The following is a 17,695-nucleotide window of genomic DNA, read 5'->3' as shown; positions in this document are numbered from 1 at the left end:
CCAGCGGCCGAGGAGGCACGGGGCGCTGGGGAAACAGGACAGGAGGCATGGGGCGCTGGGGAAACTAAGACCAGGGCAGACGGAGATGCCACCCCACTCTGATAAGTTCCTCTCGGCAACCCAGCTGACTTTCCACTCTTCACAAGCCATCTTGTTCTAGGGGCACAAGAATCCGGCCAAAGCTAAGGGGCCTCTGAGACACGCCGATACAGAAAGACTGGCTGTCAAATCCACGTGGGTGCTGATTTGTACCCACTGGCATAGCCGACAGGATGCTCTCCATGACATTTTCCTTTCTTTCATCTTTCCTTCTTATCTTTCAGTCCTGGGTCGAACCAGGGGTGCTCTACCACTGACCCATACCCCAGCCCCGTTATATTTCTTTTTTTTTTTCTTTTTTTTTTTTCTTTTTGCGGTGCTGGGGATGGAACCCAGGGGCTGTCTACCTCCAAGCTCCACCCCCAGCCCTATTTTTTTATTCTTTATCTGGAAACAGGGTCTCACTGAGTTGCAAAGGGCCTAAATAGCTGAGGCTGGTCACAAACCGCGATCCTCCTGTCTTAGCCTCTCAAATGCTGGGATTACAAGCGTGTGCCCCCATGCCCGGCTTTTTATTTCTTATTTTGAGACAAGGTCTCTGTAAGTTTCCCAGGCTGACCTCAAACTTGCAATCCTCCTGCCTTAGCCTTCAAGCCACTGGGATTACAGGCACGTATGCCAAAGCACCCACCTCATAACATACTAGGTTTTAAAGAAAACACAGTCTAAGTGTGAGCATGGTGGCGCACGCTTATAATCCCAGCACTTGGGAGGCTGAGACAGGAGGATCGCTCAGTTTCGAAGCCAGCCTCAGCTACTTAGTGAGGCTCTCAGAAACTTGATGAGACCCTGTTTCCAAATAAAGTATAAAATAGGTCTGGGAGTATAGCCCAGAGGTAGAAAAGCCCCTGGGTTCCACCCCCAGCACCACAAAACAATAAAGAAAACACAATCTAAGACAGATGTGTTTCTGTGAAAATGTCTGCCTGGAGGGCACGCATCTAGAATGCATCACAGAAAGAATCTTCATAAATACATTTAAGTTCAGTGATTTCAGATGCGCTTTACCATCTCAAGATGTTCTTTGTCTTAAAAAATTGTCTGCCTTGAGTAGGTAACTATTTTTATGACCAGGAAAAAAATAATAAAACTATTTTTAGTCGAAAACAAACTGTGACAGTGGGCCTGGTGCCCCGACTCCGTAGGAGAAGAGGACTGAGCCCATAAAATCCCAGCAGAGCCCGGGATCTAGGATGATTAGTACAAATCCAGCAAGACAAAGCTGGGCAGGACTGGGATCCCTCGGTGTGGAGTTTCCCTGTGCAGGGGCAGCAGCACCTGTTCGCTGAACCAAAACAAAAACAAAGGCACTTCCTTTCCCAGATGCCGCCCCCAATCTGTTCCTCTTTTTTTGGGGGGTGGGGGGAGCAGGGGCATTCTACCTCCACCTACACACCCAGCCCTATTTTTTTTTTAATTCTTTATTTTGAAACAGGGTCTCACTGAGTTGCAAAGGGCCTCACTAAATAGTAGCTGAGGCTGTCCTCCAACTGCAGTCCTCCTATCTCATCCTCCCAAATGCTGGGGTTACAAGCGTGGGCCACCACACCAGCTTCTGTTCCTCTTTTGAGTGTGGTTACCCCAGGCTGGTAAGCTCAGGCTTCAAATTCCCAGCCTGCCTCCGGTTCCCCTTCTGTGGACCTGGCTACTAAGGAGATGGGGAATCCCAGGCACCAGGCTCCTGTCTTCTACCCTGGGTGATCGGCTCTGTGATCTTTTCTACAAAAGGATCAGGTTGTCTATCCATGAGATACCGCCTAAATTTTTTTCTTTCTTTCTTTCTTTCTTTCTTTCTTTCTTTCTTTCTTTCTTTCTTTTCTACTGGACCCAAGGACATCGTACCTCCAAGCCACAACTCCAGCCCTATTTTATTTTTATTTTTGCTTTGAAACAGTATCTCACTAAGTTGTTGAGGGCCTCACTAATCACTCAGGCTGACCTTTAAACTGCCATTCTCCTGTCTTAGCCTCCCAAGAAGTGGAATTATAGGCACCACCCCCACCCCCGGCGGAGGGCTGTTAGTGTGTGTGTGTGTGTGTGTGTGTGTGTGTGTGTGTGTGTATGTGTGTTGCTGGGGGTGGAACCCAGAGGCTTTCTACCTCTGGGCTATACTCCCAGACCTACTTTATATTTTATTTGGAAACAGGGTCTCACTAAATCGCTGAGAGCCTCACTAAGTAGCAGAGGCTGGCTTCGAACCTGTGTGATCCTCCTGTCTCAGCCTCCCAACCATAGGGATTACAAGCGTTCGCCACCACGCCCGGCAAAACAATAGGGTTGGGTTGTAACTCAGAGATAGGATGCCCTCCCCAGTTCAAACCCCAGCACCACAAGACAGATAGATAGATAGATAGATAGATAGATAGATAGATAGGAGAAAATGGGAGCTATGATTTACTGCAAGCCCTTAGATTCAAGCATGAATCTAGACCCTCGCATACATATACACACCACAGAGCTAAGAGGAGGGGAGACACTAAATCAAATAAAAGACAAGTAGCTAAAAGGAGACCCCCCCCAATGCCACATTTCAGGGAGTCCTCAAAAGTTGGGAACGGCTCTTTGCAGAAGATTTATTTATTTCACAATTAACAGAGTCCAACACCACCTCTGAGGCTGAAGGGCCCACAGATACATCCAAGGAGACTGTCACCAGATGCGCTGGGCCTTCTAAGGTTAGCTCCGTTAAGCACAGGCTCCAAGCCCTCCCTCCCCTGGGAAGCCAACACCTGGCCGGACCCTCCTCCCCCTCCTCCTCTCCCTCCTCCCCCTCCTCCTCCACCTCCTCTCCCAAATCCACGTCGTCCCCTCGGAACCACTACCCGCTTCAGGGCTGGCCAAAACTACAGCCCAGCGCCTCACCATCTCCGGCTCCGCCTCGGCCGCCAGCACAGCTTCTGGGTTGTTGACGCGTTGCCACAGCAACCGGGGCCTGGTCCTCCGGCCCCGCCCCTCCCAGAACCCGCCTTCAGGGCTTTCCCGCCTGACCCTGACCCGCCCGCATGCACCCGGCTGGCCGGCTTGTAGCCTGAGCTGGACTTCAGAGTCAGGACCCCAACCCTAAAGGATTATCTTAGACCCAGGGGCAACTGCCAGCCCAGGGATTCGTCCCCATCCTCAGTTACCATGGTTAGCGATGCCAGCAATGCTGCAGGCGCGGAGCCAAACCCGATGCACTGAGCGGCTTGTCCACAAAGAAGTGAGCAGCTTTAGACCAACACATCTCACAACTGGAGGGAAGTCCAGGTGGGCCAAGGAAAAAATTTGAGCCGGGCATGGTGGCACACGCTTGCAATCCCAGCATTCTGGAGGCTGAGACAGGAGGATCGAGGTTCACGGCCAGCCTCAGCTACTTAGTGAGGCCCTTTGCAACTCAGTGAGACCCTGTTTCCAAATAAATAAGAAATAGGGCAGGGGGTGTAGCTCAGAGGTTAATGTCCCTGGGTTCCATCTCCAGTCCCCCCCCCAAAAAAAATAGTGGGTCATGAAATAAAAGTAAAGCTAACCCATGAAATCAGTAGAAATTATTGTGAAATTGAGAAGCAAATTATCTTAATTATCTGATTATACTAAAAAGATAATTCAATAAGAGCAACAGACAGATTTGAAGAGGACAAGTAGGCATTTAAATTTCTTGATAATCTAGTTAACAAGTACAAGAAAAATCACACAAATACTTTGGAAGGATACTAAGCTTGGAAGGATGTTACGTTTAACATGAAACATTGACATTGATGGAGAACAGTGACACTCATGTCACACTGAAATGAACGTTGATGAGCCGATTCACAAGTGCCATCAACTCAGAGAACAGTGAGGAATAATTACCAACAATGCTCTCAAGTCCCGCCCCTCAGAGAAGAAAGGAACTTAGTATCGAATTTTTTCCAAATTTGAGAACCATTATAAAAATCCAGGGGATTTTACCCACAACAAACTGCAATGAAACATTCTTATCTATCAATAATAATAAACGCGTTGATCAAGCCATGTCGGAAAAAACACTGAATTATCTCTTCTTCCTATAAAAAAAAATAACATGGTAGTCATGCATGGTGGTGCACGCCGGTCATCTCGGCACTTGGGAGGCTGAGGCAGGAGGATCGTAGGTTCTCGACTAGCCTCAGTTACTTGGTGAGGCCCTCTGCAACTTAGTGAGACCCTGTTTCAAAATTTTAAAAAATAATTTAAAAAATAGGCCTGGGGGTGTAGCTTGGAGATAGAATGGCCCTGGGTTCAGCCAGGCGTGGTGGCGCACGCTTGTCATCCCAGCATTCGGGAGGCTGAGGCAGGAGGATCGCGGTTCACGGCCAGCCTCAGCTACTTAGTGAGGCCCTTGCAACTCAGTGAGACCCTGTTTCAAAATAAAGACTAAAAAATTGGGCTGGGGTTGTTGGGGTTAGTCCTCAGCTAAGGAACTCAGGGTCTGCAGAGTCCTTGGCTAACGTGACACAAAAGAATTCCAGCACACGCCAGTTAGAGACATGGAGAGAGGTTTATTGGGGGGGGAAAGGGAAGAAAATACATATTCAAGAGAGAATGCGGGCCCCTCAAGATGAGGAAGGCATTTGAGGAAGTTCAAGTTTCTCTTCTTATAGGGGACTTTCGTGAGGGGTGGGCTAGAGACGGTCTGTGAGGATGAGCTCAGTCCGGTAGTCCCAAGGCGGTTTATGGTGGGCTGGTGGTCTGGCAGCCTTAGGGTGGATGAGCTCAGTCCAGTGGTCCCGAGGCGCTTCCTGATGGTCTGTGGTCTGGTCAGCCTTTGGGTGGATGATCTTGGGTTGATTGGGGTCCTCATTAGTTGATTGACGGATAAGCTGGGATATCCTAAATTATAGGTTTTCTCTGAAATATTGTTAACTCTAGGAGCTACAGGTTTCCCAGGAATTTATGGTAGAGTCAGGCCTGGGAAAGAGAAGTGGTCTGCGGATTAGAGGCTGCAGCATTTCAGCTCCAGGTTCTTAGATTAAAGTTATATTTTTACTTTTCCTTCCTGTCTGTCTCCTTTCTACCTACTTATTCCTTCTATCCTACATCAGGGGTGCTGCTCTGAGGTAGAATGCCCCTGGGTTCCATCCCCAGCACCGAAAAAAACAAAAAGAAGCTAAAGATGCCAGAGCAATGGTCAGGTCCAAATTCTCTGCCCAGCCCTGACTCCGCCTTTGCCTTCCTCCCACGGGGGCCTCCCAGAGAAGCTCTGCAGACAGCCTGGACTGCAGGCCAGGGGCCGGGGGTCAGGAGCAGAGCCTACAGCCCTCACCCTGGCCACCCCTCTGCACTCGGTGCCTTTCTGGGTGCTTGGTCATCAGGCACTGACCCCCACCTGCCCTTCCTACGGGCACCCCACACTGCAGAGACCTCAGGAGCTTGAGTCTCGTTGAATGAGCATGTTTCAATGTGAGGAGAGAGGAGCTGGGGCTGACTTGTTAGAGCTGCCTTCTGTCTCCTGGCTCCCAGCTCTCCCCTCTCTCCCTCCCGAGCCCAGCCCCGTGGAAAGCACCTAAAAACCAAGCTCCCCAGCACCAACCAGCATCAGAGCTGCTGAAACTGGGTGGGGAAGAGGCGGGAGCTGGAGCCAGGCCGGGGGATTTGGAATGAGAAGAAGACTTGGAAATGGCTCCTGGTGCGGGATCGTGTGCAGCTGCCCCATGAATTAGTGATTCTGTTGCCCCTCCTTATTTTTTTATTTTTTGTACTAGGGATGGAACCTGGGGCTTTCCACCTCTGAGTTCCACCCCCAGCCCCCCCTTTTTTTTTTAAATCAGGGTCTCACTAAGTTGCTGAGAGTCCTGCTAATTTCACAGGCTGGCCTTGAACCTGCAATCCTTCCATCTCAGCCTCCCAAGTCCTGGGATAACAGGCATGTGCCTGCTCCCCTTGTTTTTGTTTTTGTTTGTGGGGTGGGGGGAGTTACTGGGCATGGAACCCAGGGGCATTCTACCTCCAAGCTACACCCCCAACCCTGTTTTTTACTCTTTATTTTGAAACAGGGTCTCACTGAGTTGCAAAGGGCCTCACTAAGTAACTGAGGCTGGCCACGAACGGCGATCCTCCTGTCTCAGCCTCCCAAATGCTGGGATTACAAGCGTGCACCACCACGCCCGGCTTCCCTGACCTCTTGCTGAGTCCTGGGGGCTCTCCAAGCGGGGCCTCCTCCTTCCCCTGAAGCTGCCCCAGTAGCCCGCACAGCCTCTGTCCCTCGTGGTCCTCCGTGCATACCATTCCTTCTAGGTCTGGTTCCTAGCCATGATTCCTACCTAGGACCTCCCGGGGACACTCCTGCACTGTGTACCCTGGGGTGCGCACTGGAGAGGGGTGGTAGAACTGAGTTTGGAGCCAGACTAGAGAGGTTTGAATCCCAGCCTGTGCCTGTTTCCGCATCTGTGAGATGGGGTAACGGCCCCCAAAGAGCAACCTTACAGAGGTAAGACCAGGCTGGAAAGTCAGATCGTAGCTGTGTGCACGGGTTGTCTCCCACGCTCCTCCTTTCCTCTGTGCTTGGGAATACAAGGGCCTCTGTCCTTAATGTCGCATAAACTCTGGTCAGGAGTCAAGAGCCAAGCTCTGTGCTCCGAGGCTGTCTCGCTGCTCCCCTCCTCGGAATACTCTCCAAACAGCTCTAAATTCTTTCTAAGTCAAAATAGGGCTCCAAACATAAATACTTAAATGCATGAATTATTTTATTGCCTTCCCTTCTTCAAAATTCCCTTTCTCTTTCCTGTTCTTAAAAACCTTCAGGTCTTCCTGCTGTAGCCAGAGAGAACCATCTGAGGCAGGGAGAGAGGAGAGTTTGAAACCCATCAAGAAATGCAGAAGCAAGGAGAAAGAGAAGCCAGGGCAGGGCGAGAGGCTGAGACAGGAGGATCACAGGTTCAAAGCCAGACTCAGCGACTGAGCGATGCCCTCAGCAATTTAGACCCTGTTTCAAAATTAAAAAATAAAAAGGAGTAGGAATAACCGGGCGTGGTGACGCACAATTGTGTTATCAGTTCTTGGGAGGCTGAGACAGAAGGATCATGGTTCGCGGCCAGCCTCAGCTACTTAGGATCTCTGTAACTCGGTGAGACCCTGTTTCAAAATAAAGAATAAAAGTCGGGCGTGGTGGCGCACGCTTGTAATCCCAGCACTTGGGAGGCTGAGACAGGAGGATCATACAGGTTCGAAGCCAGCCTCAGCTACTTAGTGAGGCTCTCAGCAACTTAGTGAAACCCTGTTTCCAAATAAAATAGAAAATAGGTCTGGGAGGATAGCCCAGCGGTAGAAAGCCCCTGGGTTCCACCCCAAGTACCACAAAAAATAAAAAATAGGGCTGGGGGTGTAGCTAGGAGGTAGAATGCCACTTGGGTGTTCTACGTCTGTGGCGTGGTGGAATCCCCAGTACTGCAAATAATTAATAATAATAATAATAATAATAATAATAATAATAATAAAAAATAAAAAGGACTAAGGGTGAAGCTGAAAGGTGGCATGTCCCTGAATTCAACCCCCAGTACCAAAAATAAAAAAAGAGAAAGAGTAGGGGTGGGAGGAGCTGGGGGACAGGGTCCTGTGGGCGGAAGTGAAAGTGGGGTGCTTGAGGACAGGGCGCTGTTCTAGGAACGGGAAGAGGACGGAACCAGCAGGGCACGGGCCAGGGGCTCCGTGACTCAGCTGGTGCCTCTGGTCCCCAGGAGGGGTCAGGTCATGAAGGGTCATGAAACATCAGGGCAGTGACGGCGAGAGCCCCGTGCTGGTCACGCTCCTCATATTCCCACTCTGCAGAGACCTCCAGGCCACAGAGGAAGACGTTCGCCGACCTGCAGCCTGCCTCCTGCCTGGCACACCGCATCTCTACCCGCCGCGGGCACGCCCCACACACGCTGGCACCAGCTTCTCCTACGTGACCAGCACGGGCGCCGGCCTGGGCGGCGGATGCTGAGATAAAGCCAAGGAGAGGAAACCGCCAAAGCCAGGAAGTTGCACAGCCTGGTTTCCTTGGCAACCCCACCACAGTCACCAAACAGTGCAGGGCTGGGGCCGGGACAACTCCAGATCAGCGCTGGTGCCAAGGCCCTCCCCAGACCTCCACTGTCTGCTTGTAGGAACTCCTTTCTGTCTCCTGAAGCAGTGCTGGAGGCCTAAGGATGGTGGCAAGGTGCCAATTTAAAATGCAGGCTCACTGGGCGTGGTGGAGCACACCTGTAACCCCAGTACTTGGGAGGCTGAGACTAGAGGATCACAGGTTCAAGGCCAACCTCAGCAATTTAGTGAGGACCTTGCCCTTCGTAACTTAGTGAGATCCTGTTTCAAAATAAAAAATAAATGCCGGGCGTGGTGGAATCCCATTATTTGGGAGGCTGAGACAGGAGGATCGCGGTTCATGGCCAGCCTCAGCTACTTAGTGAGGCCTTCTGCAACTTAGTAAGACTCTGTTTCAAAAATAAAGAACAAAAAATAGGGCTGGAAGTATAGCTTGGAGGTAGAATGCTCACTGGGTTCCATCCCCAGTCACACACACACACACACACACACACACACACACACACACACAAATATATATATATATATATATATATATATATATATATATATATATATATATATATAAGACTGGGAGACAGGCGTGGTGGCACACACTTGTAATCTCAGTACTTGGAAGGCTGAGATAGGAGGATCATAGCTTGTGGACAGCCTCAGCTACTTAGTGAGGCCCTCTGCAACTTGATGAGACCCTGTTTCAAAAATAATGAATAAAAAATAGGGCTGGGAGTATAGCTCAGAGGTAGAATGCCCCTGGGTTTCATCTCCAATACCAAAAAATAAAATAAAATAAGATTGGGGAGTGTAGCTCCCATGGTTCAATCTCTAATACCAATAAGTAAATAAATATGCAAACTCAAAATGCCAGCCCCCCCCCCCCGCCCCCAGCCACAGCTAAATTCTGGTCCGGAGTTCTGATGGGTCTAATAGAACCTGCACTTTTTTTTTTCCAGGTCTGAGGATGGAACCCAGGGGCATTCCACCTCTGTGCTACACCCTTAGTCCTGTTTTTTTTTTTTTTTATCTTTATTTTAAAACAGGGTCTCACTGAGTTGCAAAGGGCCTCACTAAGTAGCTGAGGCTGGCCGCGAATCCAGATCCTCCTCCTGTCTCAGCCTCCCGAATGCTGGCATTAGAAGCGCGCGCCACCATGCCTGGCTGCACTTCTAACCAGTGTGCTGGGTGACTGTGGTGTTTGCTGGAGGCTGAGGGCTTCACCTTAGACGATTTCAGGAAGCGGAGTTTCCTTGTAGCAAGGTCAGGAGCAGTTACGAGACCAGCCGGGCCTGGGTAGCCCCGCCATCTTGCATCCCTTGGAGTTTCCTGGAGTGCTTGACCTTGGTATTCTCAGTATCAAGTGAGCGGCCCGATGTCAGAGATTCTAGGATACGCAGAACCAGTGTGGAGCCATGAGCTGTGAGCTTGGTCTGGGCCCTGCGAGCGGAGCCCCGGGAAGGCCCAGAGGCGCCCTTCCTGCACCCCAGAACCCTGGGGCCCTGGGCACACCGTTTTCACTCTGCTCTGTTCTTTAGTCCAAAGGGCAGGAAAATACCAAAGCTCTGCCAAGAGTGACAAGCGTCCCTGAGATCAACAGTTATGCAAGTGCCTTCAAAGTGCAACTCTCCGGTCCTGCCCTGGCGGCTGCAGGGAGACCTGGAGCTGCCTCAGGGAGGTCTAAGCCAGGGGTCTGAGTCGCAGGCTCTCCTGTGTTCCCATCTGGGGCTGCACACCCACGTCCCGTGCGTAGGGAGGTAGCTGCTGCAGGGCTGAGCTTCCTGTGCCTCTAGCCAGGCCTGACCTCTCCCTTCCTCCCCCGTGGCCCGCTGCCTGGGCCTCCACTGCCAAGAAAACCGCAGCTCAAGCCAGTTGCAGCCTGAACCCTCCCCCGGGGTCAGCCATCACCCAGGGAGCCCCAGGTCGGGTGAACAAGAGCTTGCACTTCTGTCCCCAACGTTTACATCTCAGTTCGCCACTGGCTGCACTCAGTAAACTGCGGCCACACTCTTGGCTTTGTTAACTTGGCATCATCCCAGACGTAGAACACCCATAAAAACTCAAACCGGGTATGATATATGATATAATTATGTAAGGAGAATATAATTAGATCAGCATAATCATAATAGTGATATATAAAAGCTGCAGATTATATTATTTCCAACCTATTTTATTTTTATATTTTATTTATTTATTTGCTTGTTTGTTTATTTATTTATTTATCTTGCAGTACTGGGGATGGAACTCAGGGGTATTCGACCTCTGAGCTACACCCCCAACTATATCTTTTAGTCTTTTTTTTTTTTTTTTTCATGCCTGGGGATGGAACCCAGGGGCATTCTACCTCCGAGCTACATCCCCTGCCCTATTTTTTATTCTTTATTTGGAAACAGGGTCTCACTAGGTTGCAGAGGGCCTCACTAAGTAGCTGAGGCAGTCTGCAAACCAATCCTCCTGTCTCGGCCTCCTAAATGCTGGGATTATAAGCGTGTGCTACCATGCTCGGCTTAGTCTTTATTTTGAAACAGGGTCTCACTGAGTCGCAAAGGGCCTCACTAAGTAGCTGAGGCTGTTCGGGAACCGCGATCCTCCTTCCTGTCTCAGCCTCCCGAATGCTGGGATTACAAGCCTGCGCCACCACGCCCAGCTTTCCAACCTATCTTAATACGCTGGTATCAATTTCACTGAAATATTTGCAGCTTTCAAAACTTGGGACTTACACCATTAGTATGTTGTGGTGGTACCCACTCCTTCTCCTGATTTCCTATCCCAGTGACAGATTAAATCATCTGCCTAGTTGCTGAAGAAAAGAATGTCTTTTTTTTTTGGGGGGGGGGGAGAAGGTGTGCTGGGGATTAACCCCAGGATCAGTCTACCTCTGAACTACACCCCCAGCCCTATCTCATTTTTTATTTTGATACAGGGTCTTGCTAAGTTATTAAGGATTCTCATCCTGAGTCAAGTCTCTTTGACTACCCCTGTCCAGGCAGGAAAGGAATCACATCTTTCTCCTCACTCATACCCTCCAACTCATTAAAACCTCACCTCTAGCCAGGTGTGATGGAGCACGCTTGCACTTGGGAGGCTGAGACAGGGGAATCGCAGGTTCGTGGCCAGCCTCAACAACTCGTGAGACCCTCTGCAATTTAATGAGACCCTGTTTCAAAATCAAGAATAAAGTCGGGGCGTGGTGGCTCACGCTTGTCATCCCAGCATTTGGGAGGCTGAGACAGGAGAATCGTGGTTTGTGGACAGCCTCAGCTACTCAGTGAGGTCGTTGGCAACTCAGCGAGACCCTGATTCCGAATAAAAAATAAAAAATACGGATGGAGGTAGAATGCCCCTGATTACCATCTCTAGTACCATAAAAATTAAAAAAAAAAAAGAAGAAAATAGGGCTGGGGTGGGGGAAGCTTGGAGGTAGAATGCCCCTGAGTTCAATCCCCAGTGACCCCCCAACACAAGCAGTTCCTGCTGCTTTTTTAGAGAAGTCCCCAAATGGGCTCTCAGGACAGAGAGAGGAGATAAACACTGAGATCGTAGGTAATCTCAGCACTCTATGATATTTGGGGATTCTCCCAGGGCACTGGGGTTTGGTGAGACAGCCACCCACAGGGCCCTATGGGCGCCTCTCCAGAGGCACACCTGGCTGGTGTCTTGAATCACGGTGGCCCCTACCACACTCCTTCCCGACAGCCCCACGTGGTAGTGTATCCGAGCAGTATGTATCAGAGACCACGCATCAGCAACCCCTGCTCCCGCAGGCCTGGCGCGGTGCACCGCCTCAATAGCTGTTGAATGAATCCATGGCCGAAAAGAGATGAATGTGTCTCTGAGCGTGCCCAGGCAGGGCTCCCCACGTCCCTCCACGGGGAGGTAAGATTTTACCTGTTATTAAAGACATTCCTCCTGACCCTTCAGAGATTCCGGAGGCTAATCACCTTCAGAGCCGAGAGGGCTGTTTCTCCTTGTCCAACCTAAATTTCTCCAGATGCAACTTCAGGATCCTTCTTCTAATCTATCTCCTGGGCCCCCGGGACTAAAACCTATTTCTTTGCAAGGAGACAATTACTAATTTACTCCGTTAGCCCTTTCACCAGCAGATTTAACCCCAGGCCCTTTAGAGCTCCCTCTCTGGGGTCCTATCGTCCAGCCCTGGCCGTCTTTCGCTTCTCCCTGGGCCTTCTGCCAAGTCCTCGAAGCCTCCTTCAGTTGAAGAGGCAGGCCTGGGACATGTTGTTCTCCTGAAGCCATGATGCGCAAACACAAGATGCCTACGCAGCCAGGCCAGCACCTCCGTGCGCCCGTTATCCTCACCCTGGGGAAACACGGACTCACCCAGCCTCAGCCTCCTCCCAGCCCTGGGAATTCTCACCCACCCAGAGCCCCCCAGCTCACCTGCACCCAGAGAGGCTGAACCGGACACTGGTTCACCCGCAGGTGAGCCAAACTGGGCGGGACTGGGCCAGGCATCCAATACCTTGCTTTTCCTTCTCCACGGCCCTTCTCATTGGCCACCTGGGCCAAGCCCACTTCCCCTCACCTACCCAGGGATTCCCAGCCCCCTCGGGTGCCTTCTTCCCAGAGCACGGCCTCTTCCTTGGCCCTCTGCTTCTCCGGCTCCTTGGGTTCTAGTTACCTTTTGTTTTTGTTTTTGTTTTGCGGTATGGGGGATGGAACCGAGGGACATTCTACCTCCAAGCTACACCCCCAGCCCTTTTTAATTTTTTTTAACTTATTTATTTTTGTGGTACCAGGGATGGAACTCAGAGGCCTTCTACCTCCATGCTATACCTCCAGCCCTATTTTATAATTTTTTTGGAAACAGGGTTTCACTAAGTTGCTGAAAGCCTCACTAAGTTTCTGAAGCTGGCTTCGAACCTGCGTGATCTTCCTGTCTCAGCCTCCCAAATACTGAAATTACAAGCATGAGCCATCACACCCAGCTTAAAATTCTTTTTATTTTTGAAAAAGGGTCTCGCCGAGTTTCAAAGGGCCACTAAGTAGCTGAGGCTGTCCGCGAATCGCGATCCTCCTGTCTCAGCCTCCCAGATGCTGGGATGACAAGCGTGTGCCACCATGGCTGGCTTCTAGTTACCTTTTGAAAGTGGATGGTGGGGAAGCAAGGCCCCGCGGATGAGAAGGTTCCAGCTCTATTAGAGCCAAATGACTAGCGGGGTTGCCAACACCCTGCGCTGACTGGGCGTGGTGTTAACAGGCCAGGGGAGAGGTCTGACGCTCCTTTATTCACTCAACAAATATTTATCCAGCACCTACAGCATGCCAACCACTACTCTCCATGAACAAAGCCAACCCAACCCTGCCTCTGCGCCGTGCACCGTATCTGGGTGGAGACAGAAAATAAGTAAAGCACATCAAGTGGCCGGTGGTCATAAACGAAGCGGGGAGAGGGAGGGAGGGGTGCAGGCTGAGGCCGAGTGTGCAGTTTTAAATAGGACTGGTCAAGAGAGGTGATGTTTGGACACACCCCTGAGGGAAACGAGGGAGTGAACCAGGTGAGACCGGGAAGGTCGTTCCAGGCAGGTGCAGATTATTCCAGACCCGCAAGCACCGTGTTAGCAAAACGCCAGCGGGAGAAGCCACAGAACGGGGTGCTAGGGAATGGCAAAAGGGGGCAGTCTACGCATATGAGCTCTTCCTCCTCCTCAGGGGAAGAGCGCCACAGGGCTCGGGGGCCCTCCAGGTTCTGGGGCCTAAAGGGGTGCTGGAGAAATGAGAGAGGTCAAATCAGAGATAAGAGTCGGGCATGTTGGTGCCTGCCTCTATCCCAGTACTTGGGAGGCTGAGATGGGAGGATCACAGGACAGAGGAATTCTCAGAAACTTAGACTCTCAGCAACCTAGTAAGACCCTGTTTCAAAATGAAAACTTTTAGAGTATAGCTGGGGGGTAGATCGCCCCCGGAGGGAGAGTGAGGCTATGGCCTCAGCCTGGACAGAGGCTCAAGAGCAAGCTAACTGAAGCAGCGCTGTATGTTTCCACCAGAAGGAGCTGCGCCTGGTCTGCCCAAGACGGACTGAGGGGACAGGCGCGTTTCCACGGCTTGGCAAGTGTCCGGCAGCGCCAGGAGGGAGGGGAGCCCTCTCAAATCCTGTTGATGTTTGCCTTGGAAATGTTACTCTAGCCGGGCGTGGTGGCGCACACTTGTAATCCCTGCACTTGGGAGGCGGAGACAGGAGGATCGTGCAGGTTCAAAGCCAGCCTCAGCTACTTACTGAGGCTCTCAGCAACTGAGACCCTGTTTCCAAATAAAATATCAAACAGGGCTGGGAGTATAGCCCGGAGGTAGAGAGCCTCTGGGTTCCACCCCCAGTACCACCAAATATGTGTGTGTGTGTGTGTGTGTGTGTGTGTGTGTGTGTGTATATATATATATATAGAGAGAGAGAGAGAGAGACTAAAAAATAGGACCGGGGGTGTAGCTTGGAAGTAGAATGTCCCTGAGTTCCATCTCCAGTACTGAAAAAAAGAAAGAAAGAAAGAAAGAAAGAAAGAAAGAAAGAAAGAAAGAAAGAAAGGATAATGTTATTCTAGCCAGGCGTGGTGGTGCACACTTGTGATCCCAGTATATGGGAGGCTGAGACAGGAGGATCCTGGTTCGCAGCCAGCCTCAGCTACTTAGTGAGGTCCTCTGCAACACAGTGAGACCCTGTTTCAAAATAAAGAATAAATAAAAAGAAAAACAGGGTTGGGGTGTAGCTCAGAGGTAAAATGCCTTTGGGTTCAATCCCCAGTACCAGGGGGGGAAAAAGCAAAAAGAAAATGTTATTCTAGAGCCTGGCACAGTGGCACGCACCTGTAATCACAGTACTTGGGAGGCTGAGACAGGAAGCTCGCAGGTTTGAGACCAGCCTCAGCAATTTAGCGAGGCTCTCCACAACTGAGAAAGATCTTATTTCCAAATTTAAAAAAATAGGATTGAGGGTGTAGCTCGGAGGTAGAATGCCCCTGGATTCCATCACCTGCACAGGAAGAAAGGAAAAAAGGAAGGAAGGAAGGGAGGGAGGGAGGGAGGGAGGAAGGGAGGGAGAGAGGGAGGAAGGGAGGAAGGAAGGAAGGAAGGAAGGAAGGAAGGAAGGAAGGAAGAGAGGGAGGGAAGGAGTGGGCTATAATCAGGAAAGGCTGCAAATTGCTTGGGATTTTTTTTATTCTAAGTCTCAGTGAATTCAATGTTTTCCCTGCAATGACATCACTTTCCCACTGCCATTCCACAAAGCCTTCCTGAACGGGGAGATAAGCGTGAAGTGATAGCTAATCCCCTGGGAATTTGCACACAGGCCGCCTATCTAATCTGTGCCAGGGCCCAGGGGAGTGCAGGAAGAAGTAAAGACCATCTCTCCCACGCATGGCCTGGGGACAGGCTGAGCTGCCTGGGGCCTGGTGCATCCCGCTTCCCAGAAGAGGCAGCCAGTGGGGAGGAGAGGGAAGCCTCTTTGGTGACAAAGCACCCATCATCAGAAGCCGGGCATGCTTCTCCTAGGTCTCCCGCTAAACTCTCTCCTTACAGGTGCCGGGATCAGAGCCTGCCTTGAGGCAAGGCCACTACTGGGGCCTCCGAGGCCGGGATCGGAGCCAACTAAGGGGTTAGGCTGGTGTCGGGGCCTGAGAGACCAGAATCGGGGCCTCCCATGAGGCAAGGCTGCTGCTTAAGCCAGTGAGGTCTGGATCAGTCCACCGGGTAGCCAGGCCACAACTGGGGCCGTCAAGAGTGGGATCGGTATTTGCAACGCGGCATGCACAGAGAAATATCACAGAAAATAAAAACCAGATGCTTCCCCTAATCAGCAATAACTAGGAGGAAAGGGGCAACAGGAAGAGGTCGAGCTATAGAAAGGGCCCTATAGTGAAGCAACTAAGGTGACCAATCAGAGGGTATGGAATAGGGGAGGATGGAGCCTCTTTAAAACGCTGGAGGTACATAAACAAATGTATCAAAGTTAATCACCAAACAAGCATGGGATGGAGGGAGGGGGAGGAAATGGGAGGGGGGCTGGATGAGGGCTAATTGGATGATGTGTGCTTGTATATCCTCTCAAGTCTTGTATTCCAATGTGATATATGATTACAATGCACCAATAAAAATAAATTAAAAATAAAAAATAAAAATAAAAAAGAAGCCTCGCGTGGTGGCACACGCTTGGAATCCCAGCATTCGGGAGGCTGAGACAGGAGGATCATGATTCATGGACAGCCTCAGCTAATTATGAGGCCCTCTGCAACTCAGTGAGACCCAGTTTCAAAATAAAGAATAAAAATAGGGCTGGGGGTGTAGCTCAGAGGTCGAATACCCCTGGGTGCCATCCCCAGTACCTCAAAAAAAAAAAAAAAAAAAAGCACCCATCAGCTGCTGCTCTGGGGCACAGTGTTGTAGCTTGCTCCTCCTAAGGAGACAGAGACACCCGAAAGCAGAACAGGGGAGAGGGTCACCGAAGGGCTGGTCCCTGGGGGCTGGCAGACAGGTATGGGTCCTGAAGGAGGATGCTGGCCCGTGATCCCTCAAGTTTTTCCTGGGGAGACACCCGTCTGATCCGATGGCTTGGGGTCAATGGCAACATGCTGTGTGTGTGTGTGTGTGTGTGTGTGTGTGTGTGTGTGTGTGTGTTACTGGGGATGGAACCCTGGAGCATTCTACCTCTGAGCTCCACCCCCAGCCCTTTTATTCTTTATTTTGAAACAGGGTCTCATTGAGTTGCAAAGGGCCTAAGTAGCTGAGGCTGGCTGCGAACTGCGATCCTCCATCTTGGCTTCCCTGGGATTACAAGCGCGTGCCAGGGAATGGCTGAGAGCAGGAGACAATGTGCTTGTGCCCCTTTCAAGGCCAGTAGGCTGGAAGGGAGGCCCTGCTGCTGGGCGCTTCCCAGCATGCTGCGCCCAGGTGCTGGGCACTGAGCAGCCAACTCCTTCTCGGCCCCTCCCCGGCTTCCCACGGCCCTGTGTCTCCACCAGCACCAAGGCTGGCAGGGCCTACTCCAACATCGGTCCCCTTGCCCCAGCCTGGTCAGGACTGGAAGGGGTGCCAATGCCCTGTGCCCTCCTGCAGGGGCTGAGAAGCTGTTCTGGCAGGAGGGATGGGCCAGACAGGAGTACCAGGCAGTGCAGTGCAGCCCAATTCTCTAAGCAGGGAGGGAGGGCCACCTGGGGATACTACCCAGGTTTTTTTTGTGTGTGGTTTTGTTTTGTTTTTTGGTGTTTTGTTCTTGTTTTGTTTTTTGTTGTTTTTTGTTTTGAGGGGTTTTGTTTGTTTGGTTGGTTGGTTGGTTTTTTTTTTTTTTTTTTTTTTTTTGCAGTACTGGGGATGGAACCCAGGGCATTCTATCTCTGAGCTCCACCCCCAGCCCTATTTTTTATTCTTTATTTTGAAACAGGGTCTCACTGAGTTACCAAGAGCCTCACTAAGTAGCTGAGGCTGGCCGCGAACTGCAATCCTCCTGTCTCAGCCTCCCGAATGCTGGGTTTACAAGCGGGCGCCACCACACCCAGCCAGGTATTCTACAGCACAGCTCCCACCCCAAAGACCGCTTCACAATCCCAACCTGCCCTCCCCTCCACTGAGCACCAAAGAA

The sequence above is a fragment of the Muscardinus avellanarius genome (genome assembly GCF_963383645.1).
Source record: "Muscardinus avellanarius genome assembly, chromosome: 3".
In the NCBI taxonomy this organism is placed as follows: Eukaryota; Metazoa; Chordata; class Mammalia; order Rodentia; family Gliridae; genus Muscardinus; species Muscardinus avellanarius.
Note: the sequence above shows the minus strand (reverse complement) of the source record.